Source organism: Hippocampus guttulatus, chromosome 16, assembly GCF_054856545.1.
Source record: "Hippocampus guttulatus isolate MCC_2025c chromosome 16, RoL_Hgut_1.0, whole genome shotgun sequence".
Classification (NCBI taxonomy): Eukaryota; Metazoa; Chordata; class Actinopteri; order Syngnathiformes; family Syngnathidae; genus Hippocampus; species Hippocampus guttulatus.
In genome coordinates this window covers 11,713,347-11,724,868 of record NC_141276.1, presented here as the reverse complement: position 1 = coordinate 11,724,868, position 11,522 = coordinate 11,713,347, and the positions used below count along the sequence as shown (strand labels likewise).

At 44.5% G+C, this 11,522-nt stretch overlaps 1 long non-coding RNA gene across 2 annotated transcripts; it reads left to right on the top strand.

Moving 5' to 3' along the window:
* Positions 1-124: 124 nt before the first annotated feature.
* On the top strand, positions 125-3,178 carry LOC147193162 (uncharacterized). Of its 2 annotated transcripts, none has more exons than XR_015103199.1 (3): positions 125-1,576; positions 1,662-1,796; positions 2,885-3,178. It is a non-coding gene; the product is annotated as an uncharacterized LOC147193162 (long non-coding RNA). The 2 variants fall into 2 exon arrangements; XR_015103200.1 differs by having other exon boundaries at positions 2,716-3,178.
* Positions 3,179-11,522: the final 8,344 nt, after the last annotated feature.

Below are 11,522 nucleotides of genomic sequence, written 5' to 3'. Positions count from 1 at the left end.
ATCACACTCAACCTGTTAAACGCAAGTCAGCGCACACGAGCCACCATTTAAAGTGCCGCTGATAAACTCCAAATGATGTTCAGATGTTCTAGGAGGCTTTTCCTGACATTTTTAAAGAAAAACAGTTGCAAAGCAAATACACTTTTGAGAGCTTTCCAGGTTCCAAAAGGTCATTGCCATGTAAATCAACAGCTGAAGTGACGTACTTTTATCGACTCTTAACTGGTAATCGTCTCCAAATACCCCCCAACGTCTCTTTGCACCCGTTAGACTGACTTTTTTTTTTTTAAATACTTCAAGGATTTAACACTGCACTGAGATGACAATAGTGACAAATATCCAAACAGTGACATAAGTATGTGGCTGAACTTGAGGTGGGACAAACGCAGCACTTTCAAAGCAATCATAGTTGAGAGTGCGGCAGTTTGCGCATGTGGGGGGGGGGGGGCATGAGCACACCGCCCCCACCTCCCTCTTTGACCCACGGCAGAGCTCAAGCAGGTTTCCAGTTTCCTCTGGCAAAGAGATGCTCAGACTTTGAACCTGACTGAATGACCGTGTGAATGGACGAGGGGCCAGAGAGTGGAGATAGATATCTGAGGAACAGTGCGCGCACACACACACGCGCGTGTACGCACAAACAACACACGCCGCCCTGAGGCTGAGTTCTCTTCACACGCTGATAAATGAATCTGGCAAGCTTCTATTGGGATTTCTAATTGCGATTCTTTTTTTACCCCATCTCGACAGATTTGGCCTTAAAAAGCCTGAGGGAAACTGTAAAATGTATAGAGTTAAGCTTCAAAACAAGTGTGATTGCAGTTCTTTTAGTGGGATTTTAAACGCGTGAGGGTGGCAGGGTAGGCGAAAGAATCAGCACAAACAAAAAGTCTCCTCGGACATCGACGTGACCCTAGAACAGGGGTGGCCGACCAGTCAGAGACTAAGAGCCAAATTATTTACTGTGTTACTGCAAAGAGCCCCCCGCCCCACACACACACACACGCACGCACGCACACGACCATGCACTCGCGCACATATGCATGCGCGCCACGACGAGCAACAGCCGCATCGTCCGAACACAAATAAAACCTCAAGACACAAACACACAAATCCCCCCCCCCCCCCCATTTCCTCCTCCCACCGCACGCGGTCGACTTGGGACCAGTCTGCTGGCTCTTGGCTGATCGCGATCGACGTATTGGGCACCTCTGCCCTAAAAACAGAGGTAATTCACTGACTAGCTTAGCACTTAGCACTTAACGTCGTTGAGTGGTGATTCAGTCCTCTGATTGGTTGCCCTCTAGGTCAATCAAGTAACTGGATTGATGATAGGCTGACGTAGTACGTTCTGTGTATTAAGCACCGTTGTTTGAATGGCAGCGTCATCGCCGAGGCGTTTTCGACAGCCCGGGAGCCGCATGGAGCCAGCCAAAGAGCCGCATGCGGCCCGCGAGCTGCGGATTGGCCAACCCCGCCCTCGATTAATGATACGTTTTTAAAGTACGCACAGCCATTGTAAATCCATCCTGGCTTGGAAGTGAATGTCCTCGCTGGCACGCGCAGTCCGAATGAGGTCAGAATGGAGCGTTTGCATTCATCACATCTTTTATTTGCTTTTTCCTCCCTGATGCTAATTGCTCTGTTTTGGGGTTATACAGCCAAGTTTCAGCCCGGTGATCTAAACAGTCAGACTAAAGAAACAAATATTCAGCAGTAGCAGCAAAGGAGGAGGATGCACGGGCTGACCAAGTGGTGCGTTCCACTACAGGCTGTATCAACTAGCTGGCCCGCAGGTGTGTTGCACCGCCGCATTCCACATTCTGCACTTCGGATGAAGTTCTCCTTTCGCTCCGGGCGCACTACATGCCTTGTACACGTGTCAGCTATTATGGCAAATTACAAAATGCTGGAAGAGAGAGAAGCGCGGAGGGTGGGGGGGTGTGGGGGGCGGGGGGGGGGGGGGCGTAGAATATTCCAATGACGGTCTGAAGAAGCTGTTGACCATTTGCAATAGCCGCAAGATCAGTGACAGGATCCTGAAAGCAGCCACGGAAAGCACCGCTCCTTTTGTGGCGCAAGGGCCGCAGCTAGACTTTCCAATTTTTTAGCAAGCACGTTGGGGGTTTTTTTCATGAAGTTATGGCAATAACCTAAAAATGAATTACGCAATTCGACTCACGATATTTTCAGAAGGCACGTGGTAAAAAGAGATTTGAGGATTTTTGCTGTCATTTTAACATTGGTCCAAGGCTTTGGTCTTATGTTTCAGCTCAAGTGAACCGAAGCGCGCTCGAATTTAGTCGGAAATGGACACAGACCACCAGCCGAGTTAGCGTTGCCCTTGAAGGATTTCACGAATGATTTCACACTTAATCAAACAAGCCATACTGTCAACCAATCAAATGTGAAAAGTCTGCGGGCAGTCAAGTATCATGTTGGGTTAAGTTTTTTGACGTTTTAATTCAGAACACTGTCTTGATATTTAGTCTTGAGCCAAAACAAAACTAAATTAATTAGAAATTCATAGATTAAACTGTCCTGTATAAATGCAAATGTAAAAAAAAAACATTCCGAAAAGGATGTCTTTGACTCAAAATGAATGTTCCTATGAATCGATGCTCACGTCACAGTGTTTGAAGTGCGGCTCCTTTTGAAGCGATGCACACACATCACACACGCAGCTTGTAAGATGCTCAACGGTGCGGCCCTCAGGTAGAAGAGGAGACAAAAGCTACAAAGGCGACAAGCCGGGAGCCTCCCCAAACTTTTCATGTGCCTTCAAAAACGGGAGCAAAGCGATAAGAATGATGGATGTACGTGCAGGACGAAAGCACCCTCATGCGGTCCCCTCCCCCCCTGCGTATCTGCATTCCTCATACAGGTGCATCCATCGACAACACTCACACTTCCTGCTGTACGGGGACATCACTGCATCAAAAGACGTTGATGGCTGGAGAAGAAGAAGAATAAAAAAAATTGTGAGCGTTGAAAAGTATTAAACAGTGGTAGAACCCACATCAGTGAAGGAACCTCTCATTGGGGAATGGAAGCAATTTAAATCTAAAGAGGAGCTTGCCGCGATCTGCTCCAACTTTACGGGATGGGTCCAAACTAGGAGGAGATAGATGCAAACAGCTATGCGACTCATAAACAAAAATATGGCCCGCCCTCCGTCGACCGCTATAGAAACCAGCTGCACTGCAGCGATTTTCATGCGTGTTTGATGTTGGCAATAAAAAAAAAAAAAAAAAGAATAAAATGCCTTTCCACAGAGCAAGTCTGGGCAGGAGCACCACTTTCTTTTTATTTTAACTAAAAACTGTTATTTACCTTCCCACTTCCCAGGATGAATCTTTGCAAGAGTTTGAAGGGAGTTAAGCGGAATGACAATCATGTCATCACACAGGCTGAAGAACGTTTGGGAAATGTCTGATCTTCTAATCCGCGGCTTTTTTTTTTTTTTTGCGGCCAAAGAGGGATCCGCAGTTTGGCTCTCATGCACATTTGGGTGTGTAGGGAAGGGTGTGGAGGTGCGGGGGTTTAGGCCTCTGTGTGTGTGTGTGTGCATGTGTGTGTGTGTGTGTGCATGACACAAATGAGTGAAAGGGAGCAAGAAAGAGAGAAAAAAAAGACACAATTAGTTTGGCATACAGTTTTGTGCCCCCCAGCCCTGTTTGGGGAGTCACGGAGGCATGTAACTGCAAATCTGACGGGTCGTCTGCAATCGTTGCATGCAGGTCATCATACATTCTTCATGTGTAGGTGTGAGTGGAGACCTATTGTTCCTGTATCGAGTGTTTAGCGGCGGCCAATCCCACGCTTTTACTCAGATGAGATAATTAAAGGCTGCTTTTTTTTTCTTCTTCATCTTCTCAGACGTTGATTGCACTGACGTCAGATTTAAAACCGCAACCCGCCCGACCTTTATTGTGTCACTGTCACCAATGCTTTCACCCTCTCATGCACTTGGAACCACATTCTTTCCATCTCTGCAATTTAACGAGACGGACGAGCGGATCGATCACTTAGCAACCATTCCTAGGGCTCAAATGTGAATCTAGTAAAGCCACTCATCATCATCATCATCACTGAACTACAGTAGCGCACAGGTTAAAAGTGCTGCGGCATAGTTGTCACGGTTACAATTACAACGGGAAGTTAAACTGTACTGTGCCAGCTGTTTTGTACTTTCATGGAGAAAAAAAAAGATTCTATGAGGGACAAGTGAGTCAAGCGGCAAATGTGATTCGAGTGAACAGTGGTCGTATGCGTGCACAATGATGAGTCATAGGGTTACTGAAACCTAAACTACACTGTGGGCCTCACATTCATCAACCAATCATTTTGTCATATGACCGACGAAAAAAAATTTCTCACGGGAATTAAAGATCCTGCAAAGCGAATTCAGAAATTTGATTCTAAATAGCCAATACATGTTTGAAGACAATTGCTGAAAACACTTGGAAAGACGAAGGAACTTGGGAGTAATAGTAGCAGTATGTCGTAGAAGCGGTCTACAGTGGTTTGGATCCTATTTAACGGGCAGGACATTTTGTGTTAGGCTCGGTTGCTCCGAGTCCCACTCAGCTCCTGTGCCGAATGGCGCTCCACAGGATTCAATTCGGGAGCTCCTGCTGTTTTCATTGTACTATCTTTATATTAATCTGAAGACAACAAGGTATTGCATTTCACTGCTTTGCGGATGACGCTCAGATTTGTCCCGTGAGGAAAAAAAAAAATACATATTCTCTTTAAGCTCACTTTTGTCTGGTCTAGAGGATATCAAAGCCTGGATGGCACCAAATTTCTTGAACTTCAACGAAAAAAAAATTAATGTTATGGTATTTGGTAGGGCGGCCCGGTAGTCCAGTGGTTAGCACGTCGACTTCACAGTGCGGAGGTACCGGGTTCAATTCCAGCTCCGGCCTCCCTGTGTGGAATTTGCATGTTCTCCCCGGGCCTGTGTGGGTTTTCTCCGGGTACTCCGGTTTCCTCCCACATTCCAAAAACATTCACGGCAGACTGATTGAACGCTCTAAAATTGTCCCTAGGTGTGAATGTGAGCGTGGATGGTTGTTCGTCTCTGTGTGCCCTGCGATTGGCTGGCAACCGATTCAGGGTGTCCCCCGCCTACTGCCCAAAGACGGCTGGGATAGGCTCCAGCACCCCCCGCGACCCTAGTGAGGATCAAGCGGTTCGGAAAATGGATGGATGGATGGTATTTGGTCCCAGTGGCCCTTGTACTTTGTACATTTCCTGTTGACTTGGTCCCACTGCCCTCTTATCTAAAGCCAACAGTATTGAATTGGGGTTTTAATTTGGACAGTGATTTTAAATTAGACCAAAAAAAATTGGTGCTGCTGTTAGATCCAGGCTACGACAGCAGGCTAAAGTTAAGCCTATCCTTTCACATCAGTATTTAGGAACAGCAATCCACGCCTTTGTTACAGCCCAGGTGGATTATTGAAAAACACTTTATTTTGGAGCCAGCCAGTCCTCCCTCAAGCATCTCCTGTTGGTCCAAAATGCTGCTGCTTGCCTCCTAAATGGAACTTGTTGGAGGGAAGCAACAATTCTGGCCTCCCTTCACTTCCTCCTAGTGCATTTTACAGTTCATTTTAAGACTATTTTATTTATGTTCAAATCTTGAAATGCTCCCCCACACCTCCTTCCCTCTCTGAGCTCCTTTACCTGTACGTACCTGCCCGGCGCCTCAGGTCAGCAGACCAGACGCACTGAGGTAGCAAGCACTAAGCGGAGCCTCAGAGGGGATTAAGGTTTTTCTCCATTGCTAGTTCCTTCCTTTGGAATGCCTTTCCGTTCAATGTTTGGCAAGCCCCTTCCCTGTACATCTTTAAAACGCATCTTAGAACAGATTTATGTGTTTATTTTTGGGATTTTCGACTCAGTATGAGACTAAATTGTTTTATTTTATTTACTGTTTTTAATGTCACTAAATGATTGTTTTAACTGTCTTTGTATTTGTCAGATTTGTAGTTGATGCACAGCAATTTGCATGCAGTTGTTTTTAAAGTGCTCTACAAATAAGGTTAAGTTGAATTGACTAGACTAGCATTTGGTTGTAGAAATATGGCGTTAAACTGTTTTTTTCGACATTTCAAATTTCTACGCGCTTCCATCCATTCATTTTCTAAACTGCTTCTCCTCAGGAGGGTCGCGGGGCGTGCTGGAGCCTATCCCAGCAGTCTTCGGGCAGTAGGCGGGGTACACCCTGAACTGGTTGCCAGCCAATCGCAGGGCACACATACGTGCAGTGTTGATAATCAAAATATGCATAATGTTACATGTGTCTTACAATAATATTAAAGATATATTTTTGGGGAAACTAATTCTGAACAACACGTACTGTATGCCTACTACATTACTGCATTATCATTTATAATGTTGGTCAAAATGGTGGCATTTGGTGTAAAGAGACTAAGAATAACCGTCTGGGTTAGACCATTCAAGGTTTACATAAAACGCTGCCTGTACATCACCTTCATCTAGATTTGAAGATGGCGTCAATTCAACGTTGGAACAATATAGAGCAATTCCCACGCTTTCTCCCTCTCATCCAAAGACGGTCACTTCCTTTTGCAATATAAAAAGTATGCCAGCCTTGAAGAGGTTTTAAAGCAGAGTCCGCAAACCAGCGCTTGACGTCATATTTCTATAAGTGCTTCTTTTATACGGCCTATTGTGTGATGCCTCTAATTACTGGGCAATAAGACCACATCACTTTGTCTCGCTACTTGCTGGAGTTTCCCAAGTTTTTGTCATTCCAGCCTGTCGAATCCAGAATGTTGTAGAAGAAGAAGCTATCGCTATTCGGAAAAAAAAAAACAGGGAGGGGCTGGAACCTGTTGGTCGCCCTTCCCTTGAGGAGTTGGGTTGGGAGTAATAGTATCAACTGTCTTGGAATATCTGGCAGCGGAGCGAGGCAGAGCTTGAGTTTGTGTGAGTGTCAAAACCGCTTCATGCCGCAGAAACACGAGATGGGCTTCTACCCCGTGGGAATAGTCTGAATTTCAAAAGGAATGCAAAAATTATCCTAGACTCAAACGAGTAAACTCTCAGCTTGGGTGTTGACAGCGGTTTGGGCCAAAAGCGTACCAGATATGCGACCCACGAGCAGGAGTAGGAAAACCAGGCCGGCTGGAAAATAAAAGTAGCTTCAGAATGACATGTGTTTCACGTCCATGGACGTGTTCAATCATCAACATCAAAAGAAGTCATCTGTTTACGTTTTTATCCCGGGCATCGAACGGATTCTAACTGGCAATTTGTGAGCCCCGCCAATCCGCATGTCGTTGGAGTTCGGCAAACACAATTTTCGAAACTGATGTCGTGACGATGTGAATTTTGAACCAGATTTGCAATCAAATTAAAATTTTAACCTCCTTGACAGCAATACAGTACAATGAAAAGAGATCCTCACGCGCAATCATCGGTGCGCCCGCAGCTTGCAAGAACAAGCCTTTGTGTGTCTTGTCATTAACGCAAGCCGACAGTGGACAAGATGGTGCCAGTATCTCTTCCGAACGTAACACGCCAGTGACTCCATCTATTATTTAGCCTCGTGTACGAAGACTGGTGAACCCAATGGGCCTTATCAGTTTCAACTGTATCAGTGTGAAGAACTGCTGCCTCTGTGTTTTACAAAGAAATGCACTTAACACCCATTTGCGTAGGACGGCGCGGCTTGGTAGTTCGTGATGGGAAGACGACGACGATCCGCTCGGCATTTTACACGGAAGCAACCGCCCGATAAGTGTGTAACGATACCGTAAAGCGCTAGTGCCGTAACACCGACGGAATTTATGACCGCTGGCAATTTTCAAACACTGCCGCGGGACTTTACTGCCGTCGTTGTGGTTAATGAACCCCCGGAGCACGAGTGTAAGCGTAGCTCAGTGAGCAACAGGCTGGTGAATGTATATTGAGCATTACATCGTAGCATGTAGCTGCAGTGAAGGTCTGAGCCTAGTCTGGGAAATGGCTATACGACTGAGCCTCTTCAAACGTCAGGATTTTGCAGCAATGCAAAGGCAGGAGGCAGTCTGAAGAGCTTACAAGTATACGATGATAATTTTCATGTCGTTTCCAGTAAATCCTATTTTATATAAATCGCTGGAGTTGGGCTGAAACCAACTAGTGTACAGTGATCCCTCGCTATTTCGCGGTTCGTTTATCGCGGCTTCAGTTCATCGCGGATTTTTTCCAAACATATTCATAAAAAAAAATTCTTTAAATTTAAGTCCACAAAAGGTCCGCGAGAAGCAGCGAAAGTCAGCAAAACAACAGTGAGTCACATAGAGCAACATATACAGTACTACATGATTACGTTTACTGTATTTTGTTATTCATACACTAACCTAACCTATACATGTTTAAATCTATTAGTATACAGCATTAAGTAACGTGAATTACTACAAAATTTACTTCTACATGCATGTATACCATTAAATTTGGCCTTATATTTTTTATACTCATACACATGTACCTATACGGGGGGATCGTCGCGGATTTTATTTTATCGCGGGTGGTTTTGGTCCCCATTAACCGCGATAAACGAAGGATTACTGGATGTCCAAATTTGGTAAACTTATTTTTTCACAAATCTATACTTATTGGTCAGTGTCAACGTGTGTGTGTGTTACTTTTACAAATTCATTCTAAAGCGCTGAAAAGGGCTTGCTCTCTTTGACGCAACGTTTATGGCTCAAGCATTGCATTGAGAGTGACAAAAGATGGATGAGGAAACACAAAAATCCTCTTTTGGCACTTTTATCCAGATTTGCACTAAAAGACGAAATTTTAGTGCGCCATCCCCAACAGCGCCAAGTTTGGGCTGCATGGCACTTGTAAAATCCGATGAATGATCAAAACAAAATGCCATCACTCTCATTGGATGAAATAATGAATATAAAAAAGCAGCCCTTTGGGTGCGAGAGCAAGAAATAAAATTCCCGCTGAGTGCTGACAGGCGATGAAAGAGTACGTTTGCCTTTCCTGGCACACAAAGAAAAGAAAATCCAGCGGAGCAGAACTGAATTTTAGCCACGCCAAAATGTCAAATGATTTTATGACATGCAAGTGGAAGGTGATGATGGATAACTATGGAGATTCACTTGGCTCTGCAACTGAGGAGGTGGGTTTAAGTACTGTGCTGCGCCACGCGCTCGACTGTGCTGCACAGGAGGTGCCGGGGGGCATTAAGCTGCCAGGTGAGTGGAAATCCCCCCTCGGCGCCACTGCACCTTCTCAAGATGTGAGGATCCCACAAACAGACGCACACAGTGCACAGTCGAATATTTGTGTGCGCAAGTCACTCACCAGAGGTCCAATCTTGCTAATAGTCGCTTCCTTTTGCGCTTGTTGATGTTCAGAGGGACAGCGCGGCTCCTCACGCTCACCTATTAAAATAGACACGAGTCAGGAAGCGGCTCCGACTGGCATTAATTCTAACAACACTGTGAATGCTTGTCCCAGTTTGACTTTGGATGATAAACATGAAGGAGTGCTCACATCTTATTTTTTTTGCTTGACCTGTTTTAACACCGCCAGACAACACAATCAAAGAGAAAACTTTGCATCTTGTTCAGGTCGTGCGAACTATTCATTTTCCCAGGGCCAGACACTTGTTGATTCGGAACTATGTGACCTTGCGCAAAGATTTGTTGAGTGAAATTATATGAATGTATTCTACCGTATTGGCCCGAATATAAGACGGCCTTGATTATAAGACGACCCCCTCTTTTTCAAGACTCAAGTTTGAAAAAATACTTTTTGAAAACCAAATTAATTTTTATACAGAAAATAATTACAGTACATCTGAAACAAACATATATTTGAGAGAAAAAGCATGTTATTTTGCCTCATTCAAATCTTAATATCTGAACATTTAAATATGTAAACTAAAGTGCAATCACATTCGTAAATGAATGGCTTCTGGTTTTTGAAATGAAAATTACATCATAACTTCTCCTCAGCTGCCGGTTAACCTGGCCGATCTTTGACCACTTTTCTCCAGATTGTCGCTACGTTTCTCCATTTTCTGTTATCTCTTCGATTATTTTCTTCTCTTTTCTTTCTTGCCGCTATTTTTTATTTTTCTTCTTCATGCTACCGCTATTTTTATTTTTATTCTTCGTGACAGGGGTTCACTTTGGCCTTGGGAGTCAAGTTCAGCATTCACTTCAATGATATCTGGCGCCATCTAGCGTCGTGATGGGTATAATGTCTAGACCCTGAATATAAGACTACCCCCACTTTTTCAGTCTTATTTCAATGCAAAAAAAACACCGTCTTATATTCGGGCCAATACGGTATTATCTTCATTTCTTTGCATTTCTATCGGCTGCACTACTTCCAGTGTTAGCATGTTAGAGTATGTTACCATTATTTCTGTGCAGGTTTTTTTTTTCCTGTATGTATTCGCGGTGCTAATGTTCAAATTGAAAATATTTGCGCATCCCCACAAATAATTAATTTCTCTTTTGAGCAATTTAACGCAATCGTGACAGCATTTTCCAGTGGTCACAGTTTCTGCAGAACCTGAAATTTCTACTTTCATCAAAGAACCACCAAGAACCAACGTGGTCAGCTAAGCCAAAACCTTGAAGTGCACATCTGCTGCAAACATACGCACTCAAGATATTTAGGGCTAATTTCTCAAAAACACACCCTTGAGTTGATTCCACCCCCACCCCCTCTTTTACCCCAGCGTGGTAGGTATGCAGTGCATCTCATGTGGCATAAACTGTGGCATAACTAGCCAAGAAGATGAGAGAGGATGAGCAAATTGCAGGGTTTGCTCCGTGGGTGGCTGAAATTTGGACAGGGTGGGTGGGGTTGCGGGAGGACAGTGCGTGTCACGGCGCCCATTTGTTTAGCCTGCACAAGTGTACAAAAACATAATCTTCCAACTGGGATGTGGCTGTGTTCGGAATGAACTAAAAACATTCAAAGTCATGTTAACTGAGAGTGAAAACACACTCGCCGCCATTTAAAGTGCTTCTGATTCATACCAAATAAAGTTCAGCTGTTCTGTAGTCGTCTCATCCTGACAAAAAGGATTTTGTGCTAATAAAAGTTTTGTCCTTTGCCCAAAACCTCTTCAAAGTTCCATTTAACTTACTTTAATTGCTTATGTAGAACCGCTCAAAAAAAAAAATCTACAGAGTATGCAACCAAGCAGCCCCCTGGAGGGATTGTTCTTCTTCTACATAGACAAAAAAAGCACAAAGAAGAGCATTTCTTTCAGGATTATATTGGCCCTCACTAAAGAACCCCCCACCCCCCAAATCCCTGTGTAGTCTGCTCAGAAAACCAGGATAAAAGGTACCATGTGGGGCCCACAATCAGCCACTTTTGTCCTGCCCTGAAAATAAGAGCCCGTCTCCCTGATCCGCCAGAACAATACCGGTACCACACTTCACTTTGAAGCTGTCAGGTGGACCTGCGCTGTTGTCTGGGGATGCGGGGGGTTATGGTGAAGAGCTATCTTCTCTGAG